Raw genomic sequence first — 20,879 nt, forward strand, 5'->3', positions numbered from 1 at the left:
AAGCAAGTTGGGAAAAGCTTGTTTGTTCACAGTCATGGAAATGATGGAATGTGTCATTCTCAACCTGCTATCAGAATTGGTCAAGTCAGTGTTGAATACTTAGCTCTTGGCTTCTTGTAACCAATCATTATTTTGAAAAGCAAAAACAGCCAACCACTCCTTATACAGTGTTCATCTGAAAAAGTAACAAAACCAAAAATAACGTTCACTTTAAAAATGCTTCTTGGAAATGGGAAATATGAGTGACACTTTGAATAATATTTTTCCCATTTTATTCTGGGCTCTCCTCAGGCTCTCGTAACATAAATAATATTATCAGAGAAAGGAAACTAGAGAAACTAATAAATAAGGAGGCATGAAATGAGAAAGTCACCCATAAATTAGGCAAAAAGATACAGAGTAGCAGGGCAACAGGTAAATTTTAAATGCTGAGTAATAAACTATGGCATATAACACTCATATAGTAATTTTGTTTGGCAGATCTCAAAGCATTCTGTAAAGGAGGGTAAAGGATCATTAACTATTTTATAGTTAGGAAAACTGAAGTACGGAATTGCCATCTTTCTCAGGGACAGGGACCGGAGCAGATGACATTCTAATGTTGTCGAAGCCAGCCCATGGAGTGTCATAAATAGATACATCCTTTTGATATTATGTTTGTCTAATAATAATCTAGATGCTGGTATGCCACTGGGCATGCTTTTAAGACATGTGACTCCTTTGGGGGGGCAGGGAGTATAAGAATCAATAAAAAGTAAATTACTGTGGTTGGGATTCCTTAATTGACACTTGAAGAAGCAACACTGCTAGACAGAGTAGCCAAAATTTTGCTCCGTGGGCTCGAGTAGGACTGTGAACCAGAGGGATCGTGAGACAACCAAGGCCTTGCCTCAAGGGAATCCAAGACAGACCCAAGGGCTGAGAAGAACAGACCTGGAGTGAAGAAGCCATCTATAAAATTGGTAACCACCTTCTCTGTTTGCCAACCAGGAACTGCGTGAGGCTAGCGCAGGACGTGTTTGTGAAAGAGAGACTCGTTAAGAGGAATGTATAGCTCTTAATATCTAACACAGGCAGCTCAGCAGGCATCGAGTGAAAAAACTGTCCATTAAGCAGACTTCTTAAGGGAAGGGAAATCCTTATAATCAGGGGAGGGAAATCTTGGACAAGAGAGTCTGAGAGGGCTCACCTTTGACATCCTCTTTAAAGTCAAGGTGAATACTCAAAAGAACAACAATAAGGTGGATTAATTCTTCAATGTAGAAGGTGTTTTCATAGAACTATGATGTTTGCAATGCTACATGTTCAGCAGAAGACAGAATTAAACCCTCTAGGAATGGGAAATTGATAGCTCCATTAGTCAAAGAACTAGCCTTAGTTTCTGTATGTTTATTACTTTCATACTTGGTCAAAATGATTTATGATCCAATCTCCATATTTTATTTTGTCTTACACATCTTTCACTATTATGACTGACCATAATTCCCTGCAGTCATTCTAATAAAATAAGTCTGTTCATATGATTTTTTCCATAGACCATTTAATTATCATTATACCTGGATAACAAATGATTCGTCACATAAGCAGAAGAAAAACCTGCTCTGTTTATAACTGAATTTTTTAGGTATGGTTAGAGGTGTCTTATTATAGATCTCTATTACACCAATTGACCCATTTTAACTTCAGATCTTCTGGATGAAAGTGAGCTTTGAGCCATACCTCAATGCTAAAGCTTTGTACTATGTATATGGATCACAATGTAGGCTGGTCATGACGGGTCACCTTTATGAAGATCAGTTGTAATTATTGCAACATAATAAATATACACGTGAAAGTAAAGTGAGTCACAGTGTTGAATATGTAGGGTGAATCCCAGGTCCCACTGAAGTCAATGACAAAACTCCCACTGACTTCAATGGGACCAGGAATTCACCTGTAGCCTTTAGATTTCAAGATTACTTTTATGCAATGCAAATGAAAATAACTTACCGTAAGTTTGCAGGTATACTGTAAAGCTCCAGCAGGGTCTGATCCTGAAACATTTGTACACTTAAAGCACCTATTCAGATCCTTGGCCGATTAGTTTTGCACTCACGGTTGCTCATAGGACTTGTATGACTTGTTTCTTTTTGCTTGATACTTAAGGAAGTATTACTTTTTCTTACATAACTTCCTGGAATATTTGTTAAATACCAACAATAAAAAACAGATATTTGTCTGTCTAGGTAGTTACATGGTCCCCCATCACCTGGATTGCCTGATGAGGTAAGAAGTATTACTGTCCCCATTTTACAGATGGGAAGCTGAGGCGAGGAAGCTGGTCTCTTCAAATTAGCCTAAAGAAGATAAACACCCAAAAATGGCTAAACTTCCTTTGGCTCCTTTAAAAATTCCATCCAGAGAAATTAAGTGACTCACCCAATGCATATTCGAGGGGTGTAGAAGAGCCAGCAATCAAATCCAGGTCATTTGAATTCCAGTCCAGTTCCTTAACCACAAGACCATTCTTGTGAACACACTATAACCCTTCTAATTCACAGTATGTATTATTTGAATTGCTTATGAATCAGCCCTACTTACTCCTTCCTGAGATCAGTGCAGGCAAGGATTGTAGCCTATGCCACTGCATTAGTTGCAGCACACAGCAGTTATGGCAGCCCTTGACTACAATGGCTTGCATACTAAATGTGTGTTTGGGAACACATGGTTATATGTCTGTCTTTGGGATTTCTTAAAAGAGAGTATTGAGAAGTCAGGGTGGGGTGGGGAGGGGAGAAGAAAATAGTAAGGTCAAGCAGTTTCCTTTAACAAATCCTAATGAAAAACCCCACAATCCTATCAATTCTGTGCTTTTAAACCATACTTTGGGTGAAAAAAGAGAGAGTTTTCATTTGCATTAACAATAAAACCATGTAGCATTACATGCCCTTACCTTTCACAAAGTGTTTGAAAAGCCTTTCAAATCACCAAGAGTGGGGAAAAGGCCATTAATAACCCCAATTTCTAGTTTGTAGCAAGTACTGTACTTTTACTAGATTCAACAACCTCCTGCATAAAACAGAACTCTCAATATTTTTGTAGGCTGTAAAATAAATATTCTCGCTGCCGGTGGTAATCCTTTCTTTTCAGACTTTCATTTCACATGCTTGTCCAGGCAACGTGAGCTTTAACTCATCAGTGGCATTTACTTGTGGCTATGGAAACCTTTTGGCATTCATACACACAGCTCTCTGCAGCCTTTGAGATAGATGATCAGAAGTGCTGCTGACCTGCTTACAAAACCTATCTAAGCAAGAACGAGGCAACACAATTATGGCTTAAATCATGCCTCTCGAACAAGAGACACAGTTGTGATGGGTAGCTGCTTTTCACATTCAAGGACCTGATCAAAAATCCGCTGAAGTCAATGGAAACACTCCCGTTGACTTCAGCAGGCTTTGGATGAGGCCCTAAGAGTCCTTATAACCTGCAAATTTCACAGGGATCAATACCGTACACTCTGCTCTTCAATATCTGAGATCTTGGAGAAGCTTTGAGCTGACATGGGCTGTGTTAGCAACAATGCACTCTCTTAGGTGGAAAGCTGTTCAAAGCAGGGCCTGCATCTTTATGAGCGTACATGTATATGAAGAGTCTACCACACTGTAGGAACCACCACAATAATAATGGTAATATAAACATGTACGTTTATATTTCTTTCTCAGAAAATGCAACCATTGCCGTTACTAAAATGTCTACAAGAGATTAGCGCCAGGATGATGAACAACTGGCTTGAACTGAACCCAAGTATGACTGAGCTGAGGCAGGTGGAAATGCTTCAAGAAGCTAGCCAGGACATTCAGTTCTCCCTTTATTAAAGGCATTTGCACTCTAATTGACAATGTAAAAGTCTTGGGGTTTTAATGGATCCATCACTAGTTCCGGAATACCCAGGTAACAACAATGGCAGGAATTGCCTTCTGCCACCTCCAACTTGTCAGGACACTATGCCTTTCATCTCAGATTTCACTGCAGTGATCTATGTACGTGCTCCTTGCCACCAGGAGGAACTATTGTATTTTGCTGTTCATGAAGCTGAAGATATAAGCAATACAGTAAATACAACTGGTACAGAATGCTGCAGCCCATTTCCATAGCAAGGAAAACCACCAAGGACACATCATATCAGTACCCCACTGGCTCCCTATTTGCTTCTGGTGCTTATTTAAGCCTTGATATTAATCTTTAAGGCCCTGAATGGGTTGGGCTCTGGTTACATCTGAGACTGCCCTTCCATTTGTGGCCCACCAGCCTTGCTCTTCTGGGAAAAGACTGCTAACAGCATCCACTGTGAAGCTCTCAAAAGCTGGAGATAAGAGATTCTTGATCAAGGACTCTTGACAATGAAACAACTTACTAGAGAAAACAAAGGCAGATTCCCATAGCTGACCACTTTCAGAGCACATTGCAAGACCTATTTTTGTAAAAGCCTTTTTGCAATAACCAAAAGGCACCAAAATAAAATACTGTACATAAAACAGTAAACAAAATGTCTCTCCTGGAAAGCCAGGAGAAGGGCAAAGGTCACTGTGGATAACTATGGGATTCTTACCATATTTGGTGCATAGAAATCATGGGGATATATACCCCTGACATAACTTACAGAGATTGTTTTACATAGCAGCATCCAGGGCCAGTGCTACCATTAAGGCAAACTAGGTGGTTGCCTCGGGTGCCAAGATTTGGGGACACCAAAAAGTGGTGCCCCCAATTTTTTTTTTTTTTTTTTTACAGCATTCCTGGGCTGGGCTGCTGGCGGCGCTCTGACACGTGCGGCTCAAACTCCCTCTCCCAGCGCAGCGGCCGCTCCACTTCTCCCGCCTCCCAGTCTTGCGGTGCCAATCAGCTGTTTGGTGCTGCAAGCCTGAAGGGGAGGAGAATTAGAGCGGGGGCGATGTGCTCAGGGAGGAGGCAGAGCAGAGGTGAGCTGGAGTGGGGAGCTGCTGCACGGGTGCCTCAGGGCGGGGAGCTGCCGCAGGGCTGCGGGAGGGAGGAGGGGTGCAAGGTAGAAGTTTCGCCTAGGGCGCGAAATTTCCTTGCACCGGCCCTGGCAGCATCCTGGCAAAGTTTGTGATTCAGCCAATGATCTCCTTAGCCTTCCATTCCATACAAGCTTATAGAAAAGAAATAAAAAGTTAGCCGTTCTCAGAATCCCAGGGCAAACAATCTGCACCTCTGTGATGAAAATGTCTCCCTAGCTCTAAGGGCAAACATGAGTTTGTATATAATTTCCTATTAAAGCTCCAAGTGGATTACAACATGCACAGTTATTTATTACCTTCCACTTTTCAAACTAGCTAAGGGGGTGGTACATGACTTTGGGCCCAATCCTACATTTTTTTAATGCAGTTAAAATTTCCATTGATTACAGATGGAATTTTGCCTGGGCAAAGATGGAAGAGTCAGGTCCTTTCACAAGAATGTATGTGCTTTAGAGTGAGAAGAGATTCTGTGTGGGTCTCTCTGGGTCCACACCAAGCTATTTTTTAGTTGCTTTTTTGGAGCACTTCCAGTACAACATATTTTTTCCTATATTGGCCTGAGGTGAGTGTCAGGGGTATCGATGCTTTTTTTGCAGAGAATAAATACTTACAACTTCTTCAGAGTGAAAAACTCTACAACTAAAAGCTACTCATTGTACAGAGCATAGAACAAACCAGGCCCCTGCACTCAGGGGCTTGCAATCATTGAACCTGACCAATAAAAAGACTCCCACTAAATGTAAAGGGCTTTGGAGGTGGCTGGTAGACCCCCCCACTTCGGCAAATGGAGCTACAAATCTCTGTACTTACGTATAAACCTATAGACTCAATAAGGCTCTGAAAAAAGCAAAAAGGGACCATATATGAAGAACCAATTGTAGGATCAGGGCCGAAGTACATATTGTTTACTGGGGGGGGGGGGGGGGGGGGAAGGGAAACTAACCCATTAGATACCAACCAAATAGAAGTCATACAGCATTTCAGGAGAACCACAAAATGGAGAAGTACCAACCTTGCAGAGCAACCAACAGAGTTCTTCGAGCCATTATCCAATTGTGAGAAAGTTCTTTTTAAAAAAAAAAAAAAAAGAACAAAAAATTATGCTTGAGACTTTTTGGAAACAGGCTCCCCCTACAGCTCCTGTAAAACCTGGCTGCTAAGCCTTCTTTCTGAATTAAGCAGCATACACAGTCCAGCAGAAAACCACAGCCACGCGTCTTTTTGCTGTTTATACTGCAGGTATATTACAACATGATATAGAGCTAGCTTCTTGCTTGGCCTTTTATACGGTTTGCTTTCTTCTCAGAGCTACCCAGCTGGTCAGTTAATTAGCTCATCAGGTTCCCTACAGGTGCAAGTGCTCCTTTGTACCCTTCCAAACAAACTACTTAAGTCCCTCCTACTCTAATTACACCCAGTGCTGGCTTCCAAAGGGCTCAGTTCATAACTGCTAACTGCACCCTATCACATGAATTTATCAAAACTAGTTGCTATAGCTGGTGGGTTGAGCTCCATTAACTCAGGGTGTTGAGTCTGTGTTTCAGAAGTTTTCCATGTTCCATACCTTACCACGACAGTATGAGTTAAGAATTAGGTATCACTTGCACACAACCCAACATTTTTGAAAAGCGCAAAGGCATTTTTTCACATGCTTGACTTGTACATGTGTGCAAGCAAGGGATATGCAGATACATATAGCTCTGTGCACACATAACCCTAAGTTGCTTATGAATGGCAAGAAATAGGGCTATAAACCCCACTACATTTATTTCAGTATCTCCTTTAATATCACTGCTCATTACAAATGTCCCAGCTGAGCTTCTCATGGGCACAGGGATCCACACTAGTGGATCACAGAACAGGATCAAGGCCTAAGATAGGAAAAGAGTTTTTCCCTTTATAACTAGATCATTCCTCTGCCGCCACTGTGGTTTGTGAAACCATAAATATGGCTTTTATCATAGAGGACTATGATGCCACACACACACACTCACCGCTGGTGGGCTAGCGCCTGGCGAGCAGGGATCCGGCCAGCAGCAGGACCCACAAGTACTGATGGCGGGGGAGACAGCAAATATGAGACAGTTTGCCCACTTTTAAGAAAAAGTCAGGACATCTGCAGGGGGGGCTTAAAAACGGGACTGTCCCTTTAAAAACAGGACATCTGGTCACCCTAGGTTATGATAACACTGGTCTACAATTTTTGAGAAGTCATCTGCTTCAGAGATAAAATGTGCTATTTATTATGTATTTTGATGTGCTGAATTCAAATATGACAATTAAAACATTGGGGGAGGAATAGCTCAGTGGTTTGAGCATTGGCTTGCTAAACCCAGGGTTGTGAGTTCAATCCTTGAAGGGGCCACTTGGTAATTTGGGGCAAAATCAGTACTTGGTCCTGCTAGTGAAGGCAGGGAGCTGGACTCGATGACCTTTTAAGACTCGTCTTCGATGAATCAATGAACAGTCTCCACTCATCTGGATCGTGAACGATGTTGATGGCTGCCATCACACCATCGATGTTGTTGCAGGCTACAAGATCACCTTCCATGAAGAAGAATGGGACAAGATCCTTTTGACGGTCACGGAACATGGAAACCCTAACATCACCTGCCAGGAGATTCCACTGCTGTAGTCTGGAGCCCAACAGCTCTGCCTTACTCTTGGGTAGTTCCCAATCCCTGACAAGGTCATTCAGTTCACCTTGTGTTATTCAGAGGAGGAGGATGGGAGAAAATGTGGGTCCTGTGACATTGATGGTTCAGGACCAGAAGTTTCATCCTTTTCCTCTTCCTCGTCTGACTCAAGTGAGAATGATACTGGTGCATCAGGAACCGGCAGTCCTTCTCCGTGGGGTACTGGGCGTATAGCTGATGGAATGTTTGGATAATGCACAGTCCATTTTTTCTTCTTTGACACACCTTTCCCAACTGGAGGCACCATGCAGAAGTAACAATTGCTGGTATGATCTGTTGGCTCTCTCCAAATCATTGGCACTGCAAAAGGCATAGATTTCCTTTTCAACCACTGGCAAAGATTAGTTGCACAAGTGTTGCAGCATATGTGTGGGGCCCACCTCTTGTCCTGATCTCCAATTTTGCAGCCAAAATAAAGGTGATAGGCTTTCTTAACCATAGTGGTTATACTGCGCTTTTGTGACGCAAAAGTCACTTCACCACAAACATAGCAGAAGTTATCTGCACTGTTCACACAAGTACGAGGCATCTCCGCTCACCTTGGCTAAACAGAAATGTGTCCCTTTGCAAAATCAAACACTGACAAAAAAGAGAGCACGACACTGTATGATTTCTAGAGCTGATATAGGGCAATTTGTTCAGCAGAGTGATGTAAGCTTCGTTATGATTGCATCATCCATGACTGCTAGGAATAACATGATGCAATTCATATCATATATGACGCAATACCAGCTTCAGATTGCATCATTCATTGTTTTGCCTAAAAAGCAAGTACTGTCCAAACCCAGTCATAGATTTATTCATAGATCCAGTCAAAGATGTATTTTAGTCATTTCTGGTTTAAATTAAGATCCCTTCCCTTTATAACTCACTTATCCTCTGCCATTCCCAAGTCAAGGGTCCTATATACTGACCCAATAGCATATCTTGAAAACTAGAGCCAATCAACAATTTTAAGCATCATTTTCATTCTCAGTGACCCAGAATTAGTAAAGTTTGACTACATTTATTTCAGAAGCATTTTGGCTGTAGAGCAGTGATAACATTTGAAAAGGAACAGAAAGTTATGTGTGGGAATACAAATTGTTACATTCATATAGAAAAAATCAAAGAAACATAAAATGATCTTTCTGGAAAGCTGCTACACTGCAGCATAACACTAACACACACAAAAGCAGAACAAATAGCAAGCTGCTGCCTAAGGCAGAGACACAACACAACCCACCTTGCTCCTGGCTGGCTCTTTGCAGACTGCACACTGAGGACCCTGATCACATGGCTTCCCTCAAAGTCTACAGACCTACAATTTAAAGATATAGGTATAATTTTACCACAATTTTCAGTACACCACACAAATGTGTAACTAAGTATGTAGATAATTTCAGACAACCAACAAACACAAATGTGGCCTGTGATCAGGTGATAAGACAAATACAACAGCACACAACAAATGTTTTAACAGCCACGATACCAAAAATAGCATTTAAACAAAAGAGAACGCTCAGTGATACTTTTTAGTTCAAAGTGGAGGTGCAACCACTTGCCTTCATACAAGTTATTACTCAGAAAAAAATATAAAGGAAACTTAGAAAATAAAGATCCAGTTTGCCAAGTTTACTAGGCTTTGTGATTAAATCCAGAATACTGATTCACACCTGCCTGGGTAGCATTTGTAAGGGGCCCACTTAAAACAAACAAACAAACAAACACTCTACTCACACCAGTGCAGTCTGTAAACTTGCTGCTTTTCTCAACCACATAACACAGAGTGGAAAAAAACTTCCACTTACAAACCAGGAAGTAAGAGAGGGGTGGAATATGGCTCCAAAGCATAATACTGTGGGCAATTTAGTTAACCCCTTTACTGCAGTAGCTGCCCTGATTTCCCCTACTGTATCAAACTGCTGGTACCCTTTAGTGTCTATAGCAGATGTTATGTTCTAAATACAGGACATGGAGCTATGGATGCCTGGATTCTAATCCTAGCAGTGACATCCTTTATGCAGTTGGACGAAGTACTCAATACACATTCTGTTTCAGTTTTCCCAGTTGTAAAATGGGGACAATAAACAGAGCACCCACCTCACAGGACTGAAGGTTGTATAAGATTTGTAAAGCACTTTGAAGAACTCCAAAATACTATTAAAGCATTGTTACAATAGAGAACTCCATTTAGCCATTAAGGCCCAGTTCCCCAAAGTTCAGTTTATGGCAGAGTTTTATATATTTTGCTTAAAGTATATCCCTTAAGTGCTGAATTTCCTGGCTTTTATAGGTTGAAGTCAGACTCATGCTATGAGTTACAAGCAGGGTTGTGGGGGGTTTGGGGGCAGAGTTTAACCGAAATAATAGTGTGCCACCATTATAGAAGGTGGATCCCATTATAGAAGAGTTTGCACAAAGAGAAACATTCCATTTGTCATGTCAGATTGGTACAGCAAGGTACTAAATATGGTGTTTTGTGTTAACTGTATTAGTAGCATGTGATGAACTCTCCTAACCCCTCTGAGCAAATGCATTTATCAGTGCTATAGTAAGACCTGTAAAACAAATTGTAAGTAACTCTTGTTTTGTACCTATTGGTAGATTACATGATATTGCTGCCAAACAAGCCTCACAAGCTGCCATACCAGCTGGAGATACTTCTGTTTAGTATAATATAAGTGTGATTCTGAACAGCTTTTATAGTTATGACTAATTCAGTGTAGCTTCATTGTAAATTAAAGAATTGGGACAGCCAATAGTATAGCTATTAAATGAATGAAATGGCTGTGGGACTGTCAAAATTTCTCCCTCAACCTACATTTAAAAAGACAATCTGAGCTACAGAGGTCTCCTGTCAGAAATAAAGTCAATAATATATTACATTCAAACATGGCTGCTTTGGTATTCTTGCAGGACAAACCCGAGCAAAACAAAACAGTAAAAGCCTCTGAACAAGACATCATGATGTATATTTTAATGTATTTTAAAAACACCCCCTTCGTTACTTCTCTGGGCATTTGTACTATGACTAAAGAAATCAAAATGTAGTTGATTTCAGTTAACTTGACAAAAGAACTAACTCTGCAATTAAATAAAATGCCCCCCATCAAGCCAAAGTCTGTCCAAACAGATGGGCTTTGCAATGAGATTGAAGGTCAACAGGTTCTGGTGCTGTTTGTACAAATTTTCTCAGTAATTGCCATAGTTTATAACCCTTCTTAGCTACTTCTCTGTAACAAGACTATACATAGCTTATAAGGAATGGAACCTATAGCAAAGTGTCTAACCAGGAAAACTGAGAACATAATTAGCTCCTCTTATATAAAAGATTTTGTTGGCCCTCATTGGGACAGGGTTAATAAGAAGGTTTAGCTCACCTGTGGGCTGTTTCAACTTTGCCTGCAATTATAAAAACATCCTTTAGGAGTTTAGGGCAGAGGCATTTTGCATAGGATTACCATATTTCAACAATCAAAAAAGAGGACGGGAGGAGCCCCGCCCTAGCCCCGCCCCCGTCCTGTCCTAGCCCCGCCCCTGCCCCTTCCACTCCCTCCCACTTCCTGCCCCCTCAGAACCCCCAACCCTCCCCCCCACTCCTTGTCCCCTGACTGCCCCCCAGGACTCCACCCCCTCCCTAAGCCTCCCTGCCTCTTGTCCCCTGACTGCCCCCTCCTGAGACCTTCCCCACATCCTAACTGGCCCCCTAGGACCCTACCCCCTACCTGTCCCCTGACTGCCCCAACCCTTATCCACACCCCCACCCCCTGACAGCCCCCCCCAGAACTCCTGACCCATCTAAACCCCTCTGCTCCCTGTCCCCTAACTGCCCCCTCCTGAGACCCCCCCCACCTGTACCCTGACTGCCCAAAACCTTACACCCCCAACCCCCAGACAGCCCCCCCCGAACTCCCTGACCCATCCAACCCTCCCCCCTGCTCCCTGTCTCTTGACTACCCCCCCCCCAACCTCCCTGCCGCTTCTCTGGCCCCCGGCCCCCTTACTGTGCTGCAGAGCAGCGCGCTCGACAGCGAGGGAGGGGAGCAGGCTCGGAGCTCCAGACGAACGGCAGATCGGCCGGCGATCTGTGAGTGCAGGGAGGGAGAGAGAGGAGGGGAGTGGTGTCAAGTTTCAGGAGGGAGGAGGGGGAAGTGCAAGCAGGGCTCTGGCTCTGGCTTTTGGAGCACCAGCTGCTTTGTAAGCGCGCGCACGCTCTGCATGGGAGGGGGGAGGGGGGAGGAGGGGAAGTCCGGACATTGACAAATTCCCCCCGGACGCTATTTTTAACCCGAAAAAGCAGGACATGTCCGGGGGAATCCGGACGAATGGTAACCCTAATTTTGCAAGGAGTTTATTTTCCCTCTTATCCTTTTCCTTCTAGAGGTTTTGTCCCAGAGGCTGAAAGAAGAGGAGGTATTTCCTTGGGACTTGCTGCCTATGGGCTGGGGGGATGTGGGAATTGATTTAGGCTGGTTAAATCTCCAAGAGAGTCTGTTTGGAACTCTCTCCTGTTATTTCATTAAATGTTCAAGTATTATTTATGGTGCAACACTTCTGTGAGGTTTAAAGACCTATTATGTGTGACACGTTATTTTGCACAAACACACTCTTCTGTATGGAATACTCTTGGCTTAGGACTGCTTAATAGACACCCAAACCATAGAGATATAAGAAGGAAAATCAAATCTGAGCCCTGTTGAAGTTCAGTGGAGGGGAGGTTGGATTTGAATCCCCAAATCTTAATCCCAGGTCAGATCCCATACTGAGTGGGATCTGCTTTCAACTTCTGTATCAGATGAGGCCTGACAATGGTTCTTATGAGACTTCAGCCAAGATGATAGAATCTTGTTAGATTGAAACCCTCAGATCCCTACTTTGTACTGAGTATTCTACCCCAAACACAATCCTGATACAACTATCACCACTTTGATTTATTTCTATTAGCACTATTGAAGGCTTAATTCCGTTCTTTGTTACTCTGCTGTCAATCTCAAATAACTCCCTTAAAATCAATGGAGTTACTCCAAATTTAAAACAGCATAACTTCAAAGCTTTTCCTCTGGATAGAGTGTAACTGAGAGCAGAATTTGGCTCTAAATCTGATATATGCACATTTTCATGTATCCCCTTTAGCAATTGCTGAGCCTTATCTGCTTTTTATTCTTTGCTTATATTTTTCTGAGCTTTTGTTTGTCTCTCTCGCTCTCTCTCCTGGAGTTTTCCAAAGTTTCTGTTTGAATAAGCAGCACCAATATTTTGATACTTATCCAAGTTACCTGAATGTCTTGTTCTCAATGAAATTATGTGATTGCTCTTATTTTGTTCCAGCTAATTTATTTATCTCTGCTTTCATCCTCCCTTTCTCTCGCTCTCTCCTCCACCCCCTTTTTAGGGCCATTTAGTCACTGTATACAGAACAAATCCCTAAACCTTTAAAAAATACTCCACCTTTTCTGGTCAATTCATATTAGGTAAGAGAGAAAAATCAAAAGAGATTGTAATCAACTGAGACCACTCTCTCCCAGGGATTTGGAACTCCACTTATTCACCCTAACCTTTAGTCTGGTCTGCAAGACATGGGAGCAAACAATCCCCAACCAGCTTCCCTTTAACACCTGAAAGGAACCTTCACTCTACCCAATATTTCCTTTTTAAGCACCTCGTCACCAGCTTTGCCACAAGAAACCAAGGATCTCCCACCCTTAACTTAGATGTGGTTGGAGATGGGGAGGAGTGTAGGGTGCATTGGAGGACAGGCAAGGAACTCAGCAGAGGTGAGAGAAGTTCATCTTCTTGCTAACTGTATGAAGAACCTGTCTCTGTATAGCTATTGTGATAGCTGGGAAATGGTGGGCTTAAGCCCTCCCCATCAACCACTGAGCCCAGGTTACAAATGATTTCTTGGGACAACAAATGAGAAAACAGTAATGCAAGTGAGGATCAAAGGTTAAAAATCAGCGATCCAGAAGAGGACACTGAACAGAGAATCCTGGACAGCATCTGCTGCTCCTCAAAGGTCTTGTCAGTGTCTAGAAAACCTTTGAAACTATAGATGGATTGTAACCAACTCCAATTGATTACCCCATGACCTTTTTCTAAAAAAAACATTCTGAAATTAAGCTTTAGAGATAAATGTTGTGGAATCTTGCACACTGGCTCTCTACAAATGTATACACACATCCATAACAGGGACTGATGCTATATTAAAGAACCATTTTCCCTGGTAGCACCAGTGCAAGTGTGCAATGAAGCAGAGATTCCTAGAAAAATGAAAAGCTATCTGTGCTGCTTTAGCAAAATTAATCGTTTATGTAGCAACATGCTTTAGCAAATCAGAAATTGGATATACTGAATCTGTTAAGGATTAGTTGCCTGAAAGGAAAGTAAGTCTGCTCGTACTGGAAACCCTTTCATTTTAAGTCATTAGAGTTTGCAGACCCCGACATATACTTCACCTTCTCTGTAACTCTCCCCTGGAACGAAGCATTTATGGCTGTGATGAATGTAGCCTCAATTTCTGTTTGTTGCAAAATTTCCTCCAGTAGAGTTATTATTCAGTTTTCAATACTTTTTTTTTCTTCTGAACCCTTTGGTCTCCCCCATGGATTGATCACAAACAATTAGATACTCATATTTGATTCCTGATTCTGAAATTCAAGCAGATCCCTGTTTGACTCATTTAATTGTTTCTGTGATGTGAGGGCTCCGGTGAGGGTCTTAGGGAGACCTACCCCAGCTGTATCATACTGTGTCCAAACCCATATTAAAATATCCCAGTTGTAGGTAAGGTGTCAAGCTTGCATTCTGCTAACATTCATGTGCATATAATTCAATCCCCCAAATGATCATGGATGGTGAAAACCAAAGGGGAAAAATCACAAATTAAGTGAATTAATTTGAGCAAATACTCAATGAAAATTGATGCTTGTATTAGCTCAGCTGTTTAATAGATTTACTTGATGTGCATCCAGAGGCACGAAACTGTGAAAAATAGCCCTAATTCCTTTTAAGTTTAAACATTATTGGGGCTAGTGGATTTTTCATTATCAGGAAGACATCTTATAAGACAATGTGCAATTTCTATTTGCAGGGATAGTATGACTGACTGGAGTGCGTACAGGAATTTGAGATAGGGTTACCAGATGTCCCAATTTTATAGGGACAATCCTGATTTTGGGGGCTTTCTTCTATAGCCTCCTATTACCCCCACCCCTGTCCCAATTTTTCACATTTGCTGTCTGGTCTCCCTAATTTGAGATATATTTGTGATGTCTGTTTAAAAATGTGAAATCACTAAATCTCTCTCCATGTCATCTTGCTGACAAATGTCACTATATTTTGTTCAGCTGTGGCTGAAGCTATACCACTTAAGAGTCCATAGGTGATTTTAGGGGAAAAAGCAACTGTGTTTCTATCAGGGTTGCCAACCCTCCAGCAGAGCCGGCTCTAGCGTTTTTGCTGCCTCAAGCACAAAATAAATCAATAACTAAATAAAAAATCTGCGATCGCGATCAGCAGCTGGTCCTTCGCTCCCAAAGGGAGTGATGGCCCCGCCGCCGAATTGCCGCCGAACAGTCGGACATGCCGTCCTCCTTTTCATTGGCCGCCCCAGGCACCTGCTTGCTACACTGGTGCCTGGAGCCGGCCCTGCCCTCCAGGAATCAAAGATTAATCTTTAATTAAAGATTATGTCAAGGGATGAAACCTCCAGGAATACATCCAGCCAAAATTGGCAACCATAATATCTTGATAAAAGCATCTGATAGAGAGTATATTCAAGCTTCTCCAGATCTCTGTGTCCCAAACTCTTGAGCAGAAATGCAAATGTCAACATACTCAAGTTAGAAAGCAATCTATCGTGAACATTCCCAGCAAAATCCATTTCCTGCAAAATCTGAGAGTTGCAAATATGGATCTGAGTCTTGAAATCCTCCCCTCTCCTGTAAAGTTTGGATAGATTCAGATCTAAAATTTTGTTTCTTGAGGGCAAAATGAGTTCGTCTATAATTAACTCTTTCACAGATGGCATTTAAACTTCCAGTTTTATAAAAAGATAACAAAATAATCAATTCTCATTCTCTCTCTCTCTCTTTCCCATCTCCCTCACAAGAAATTTACCTCTGATTCCAGCAATGCTAACAGAGAAGCAAGGGATGTTTTATGCCCAGTTTTGCCAATGAGAAACTTGTTCATTATACTGAAACAGAGCTTGGGAAAACCCATCTGGCAAGCAAGCTTGGGAGCCTACAAAGAGCTTAATTAAATTCAATGGAGAGTTCTTTTAAAAAAGGTGGTGTTGAGGGAGTGGAGAATATTAATCATTTTTTGTTCTGGTTTGATTTGCACAATGAAACAACTCAATCTCCAAGTACACAGAGACTGGCAGCTTTCAGGCATGCTTTCATCCCAAGCCCATACTGCCATGTGCCAATGAGTTCTCAAGATCTGTTGCTTTTTCGGAGGGACCTGAGAGAGAAAACCTCATGATCTGCAGATCTTCCTCCCAAGTGAACAAAGTTGGGTGCAACCCTGCATTGTATAAAGCAAATAACTAAATAAATACCCAAATGATCCAGGGCTGTTTCTTATTTCTTATGAAAGCCTAGACAGCCCATTTCAAACATCAAGGTGTATACAGACAGCACAACCAAACTAAAACCAGGAGAGGCAGGTTTCCTCTCTAAATCATAACAAATAGTTGGTGGAAAGGGTGTGTGATAATTATGAATAACCAAGTAATGGAATCACATTCTTTGTGTCACTTCATGTGAACAATTTTCAGCTTGCTACAAGTCATTTGAAATGTCTTTATATATGATCCATTTTTATTCTCCCTGGACCTGAATTGGGAGATTATTTCACTTTCTGATGCAATGATAATTTGTAACACAACATACAATCATTTTTCACATCATGCCAGTCTTCCCAACCTACACTTCATATTTCACACACCTACTCATGCTGCCCCATCTTTCCAAGCCCCCCTCATTTGAGTGAAACACCCAGACCCTGAAATCAGTACCTTAGAAATGTGCACAAGAACATGTTCCTTGGCAGTGTGACTCACTACAGTGTTTTAGCCTCATTAGTAGGCAAGGCAGATGCCCAGCTACAGATGCTGTCTGCAGCATATACATTTTTATATAACACCTCGTTATTTATATATAAAAAAGGCTTGCCTTGGGAGCAAGGCATTAATTATTGGTTGAACAATAGTAAGTAAGATTCTCCTGTACTTACAAGTGCCTTGTTTATTTTAAGCTTACTGTATGGTTTTCTTTTTTAATTTTGTCATGAATTATGCTTAGTTAGAAGAAAGTAAACCCCCTTTGGGACCTTTTCCCCTGAATGCAGTGCATATTCCAAAATGTCAATGACAGAGCCTCTTACAATGTAGCAGATGACAGTTTGCATACTTTAATCAAGCTAGAAAGTTTTAATTATACTGCTGAAGGCATCCCATTAACATTTATTTTCTTTAATAAGGACTTGGTGTGGGAGATTTTTTTTAAAAAAAAGGTATTGCCTGTAGTTCATAGAAAAGGAAAAGGAGGGACTTCTTGGCATCTTAAACACTACCAAATCTGAACATGATCGCTATGAAACAAAGATATAATTTGTTTCCCTCAATGGCAAAGAGGAGAAAATCATGTGCTTCCTAGTGTTAATTATAATCCATTTGGACATTGTAACTGCTCTGACAATAGTAGGACCTTTAAATACAATTCTCCTCCCTACCCATTTCCCCTTCTCTTGCTTGCTGGCATTCAGTACTGGGAATGGGTGGCCCCATGCAGTTGGGAACAGTGCACCTGAACAAATACAGTTGTATGAACAGCATGCTTGCTTGGCCTATTTAAGCTCACCTTGAACAATGACAAGGCAGGGGATTTTAGTATGGGAACTGGAGCATCAAATATGAGGCCTCCTCAGATGCTTGCTTTGGGAAAGAAAGAGAACATTACAAAATTATTTCACTTTGTAGTTCCTCTTGGTCTTTGAAACAGATTCAAAAAAAGAGAGCAGAAGGGCTTGTCTGTCATCTGGTTCAGATAGATATTTTTGCCCCAATTAAAGGGTAGCAAAACTTCTGAAAGAAATTTAATTTAGTTTTAAATAAAGTCCTGGTGTCACCATTTCACCTGTAACCTCAGATACTTTTGAAATATATTTCATGATATGAAACTAGAAAGGTGACTAGTGAGTTTAAATGAGAACTTTTGCAACTGGGGCCCTGCCCACTTGTAGGCCTTATACTATAGATTGCTTAGTATTTTTTGTAAGAGTAGGCCAGTTAGCCCCAGTGTGCCATATTTCAAATCAGGTACATTCTGCCTCTGTTAAAATTTCTTCTGCAGTCTGAGTCAGATACATTATTTTTCACTCTCCATCTTGAAAGCATTATTTGTGTAGTGCTACTGAAAAAAGATAACTGTTATATCTCTGCCCTAGTGGTGGCAAGGGAGAGTGAAACGATTCCTAGACAATTTATAAAGTGTTTTGGGTTCTTGTTGTGTGAAAGGTGCTATATAAATATTGTTAAATGTATATCACAAAGTAAAGTGAATGGTTCAGTTTCATTGCAGTATGAACTACAGGATAGATAGGATGATCAGATGGTTAAGGACTGGGACTCCAGAGATCTGACTTGAGTTCCCAGATTGGCTCAGCTGCAGCCTCCCTCAGTGACCTTGGGTGACGCACTTGCAGACAGATTTACAACGGTATTTGAGGCAGCTAAAGATATGGACAGGTGCCTAGTGGGATTTTCATATATGCTGGAAATTAGATGCTTAACTTACTTAGGTGCTTTTGAAAATCCCACTAGATATCCATCTGCGTCTTTAGTCACCTAAACACCTTTGAAAATCTGGCCCATACAGCCTAATGCAAAACCCATTGAAGTCAATGGAGAGACTCAACCGACTTCAGAATCAGGCCCTTCCTTTGTCTGTACTTGATCCACAAAGGTGCTTAGATACCTAACTGCCTGTTAGGCACCACTGACAGTCTCACAATCACCACTCTACTGCCACCTAACTCTGTAGGTCTCTAAAGTCCTGTAGGTGCCTAACCCCAAGTAGGCATGCACAAAGCCACCTAAATCATGGTGCCACCCTACAGCTAATGACCAGCTCAGAGCCTTCACCCACACTTAAGGCCAGGCAAGATTATCAGATGAGGCATTCCCACATCTACCTCCCCACTGCCGCCAGATCCCATAAGCATTCTCAGAGCATGCACTCTGGATCAGGCCTTACACAAAAGACAGCCAGGGGAAGCAGGTTAGGAAAAGCATGTGGTATGTAATACCCAATAGCACAGTGGTTACGGCACTCACCTGGGAAGTGGAAGACCCAGATTAAAGTGTCTGCTGCGTCTGAGTTGAACCCAAGTCTCTCCCCCTTTTATGCTATGCTACAGCATATTCTGGGGTATTGCTCAATCTTCCCCATGGGAGCTGTTTAACTTTGTATAAATAATTAAATATTCATGAGGGTGGAGAAAGATTGATTCCATCGCCTCGTGGTTAGGGCACTGATCTGGCATGTGGGAGAGTCAGGTGCTAGTCCTGCTATAATGCCTATTTGAAGTGCTCAGATACTACAGAGAAGAGAGCCATACAAATACCTAGATACGTTCGCTGACCTCTTTAAAATTTTAACTGTGTAACCTAATACTACATTTTATGTATTCATTTATTGATTGCGTTGAATTAGTTTTAACTTTCCTCTCTTACTCTTAAAAAATAAATCAAGCAAAAAGCTCTTTTTTATGTTTGAACCAAGACAAATTGTTCTCAGCATTTCAGAACACCAATAATTTTAACCAGAACACCATTTTAGATCTACAGATCCTCTCTGCAGGTCATTGGACGGGTGGGGTGGGTCTAATGCCTCATCTTCATGCTCTCCTGCCTGCATCTTTTTGGGTGGTTTGCAATCCCGGGGCACTACGAAGAAGCATAGTCCATGAGGCCCACGCATGGCTATTTTGTTGACTTTTACATGGGCTGTGCAAGGCGAGGGCCACTATAATCTAGTTCTTGGCTACTGGAGTTTGATTAGGACCAGGTTCCCAAGGAAGTGTTGTTATAGGACTCCTGCACCCTGAAAGTCTCAGTGAGAACCTCAATTGTGTTTTTCATCTAGAAGAATTCAATTTTCTTAGCTATATTCTCCTACTGAGAAAAAACAGATCCTGGCAGAAGGAAAGCAAGTTAGAAAATTGGGTTCAGTTATCTTTTTTTCTATGTTTATGTTTCTAATATTTTGGTCTATATGCTTTAGTGCCATGTCGGAGTGATATTTCTATTAAGAGTTTCCTCTTTCTTTTGACCATTCCCTAGATATCCACCTAGCTCCTACTTTCAGTAGTAGTTAACCAGCTATGTGATTAATTTTCTACTTTCCTTCACCATTATTGAATTTTTATCTGTTTCTTGATCTGAAATAATTTTGAAAGTTTTCCCCATTTCATTCTCTCGTATCTTGGTCTCAGGCAATTCTTCAAGAATAATCTTAGAATATATAGTCTATAGAGGTTTGTTAACCTATTTGTATTTATTTTGGTGTGAATCAACATTAGTTAGGCCAGGAAGACTGCAGATGAGTTAGTCATTTCTTTTAACAAGCAAGAGATTTGAAGTAGAGATGTGCAAAAGAAATACTTAGGTATTACAGAAATAGCTATGCGTAAGAAGGTCATGTGTTGTCCTAGCTGGACCTTATAAAGCAAACATCAACTGTTCAGCAACTTGACTTATTACCTGGAAAAGCCTGCTTAGACTTGGCCCAGATTGCTATTTAGTCATCACTTGAGTCATAGCATAGAACACAGGTGGGCAAACTACTGCCCGCGGGCCGGACCTGGCCCCTCAGGGCTTTGGATCCAGCCCGTGGGATTGTCCCCGGTGGTGCTGTGGGCCCCGCGCTGCTCTCAGCAGCAGCCGGCCCAACATCCTTGCAGCCCCCAGGGCCTTGCCTCCAGACACCACCCCCCGCAGCTCCCATTGGCCAGGAACGGGGAACCGCAGCCAATGGGAGCTGTGTGGGGGAGGTATCTGGAGGCACGGCAAGGGCAGCGCACGCGGAGCCCTCTGCCCCCTCCTCCCCCAGGGACCATGGGGTGGGGGTGGGGGTGGGGCTGCGCATGCAGGGAGCCTGCCATGGTCCCGGTG

The 20,879-nt window shown here is 42.0% G+C and overlaps 1 long non-coding RNA gene across 1 annotated transcript; it reads right to left on the reverse strand.

The window, feature by feature from the left end:
- Nucleotides 1-6,925: 6,925 nt before the first annotated feature.
- On the reverse strand, nucleotides 6,926-11,163 carry LOC128842443 (uncharacterized). Its single transcript, XR_008446004.1, has 3 exons — nucleotides 11,080-11,163; nucleotides 8,943-9,017; nucleotides 6,926-8,017 (listed from the first exon to the last, which is right to left on the reverse strand). It is a non-coding gene; the product is annotated as an uncharacterized LOC128842443 (long non-coding RNA).
- Nucleotides 11,164-20,879: the final 9,716 nt, after the last annotated feature.

The sequence above is a fragment of the Malaclemys terrapin genome, chromosome 8 (assembly GCF_027887155.1).
Source record: "Malaclemys terrapin pileata isolate rMalTer1 chromosome 8, rMalTer1.hap1, whole genome shotgun sequence".
In the NCBI taxonomy this organism is placed as follows: Eukaryota; Metazoa; Chordata; order Testudines; family Emydidae; genus Malaclemys; species Malaclemys terrapin.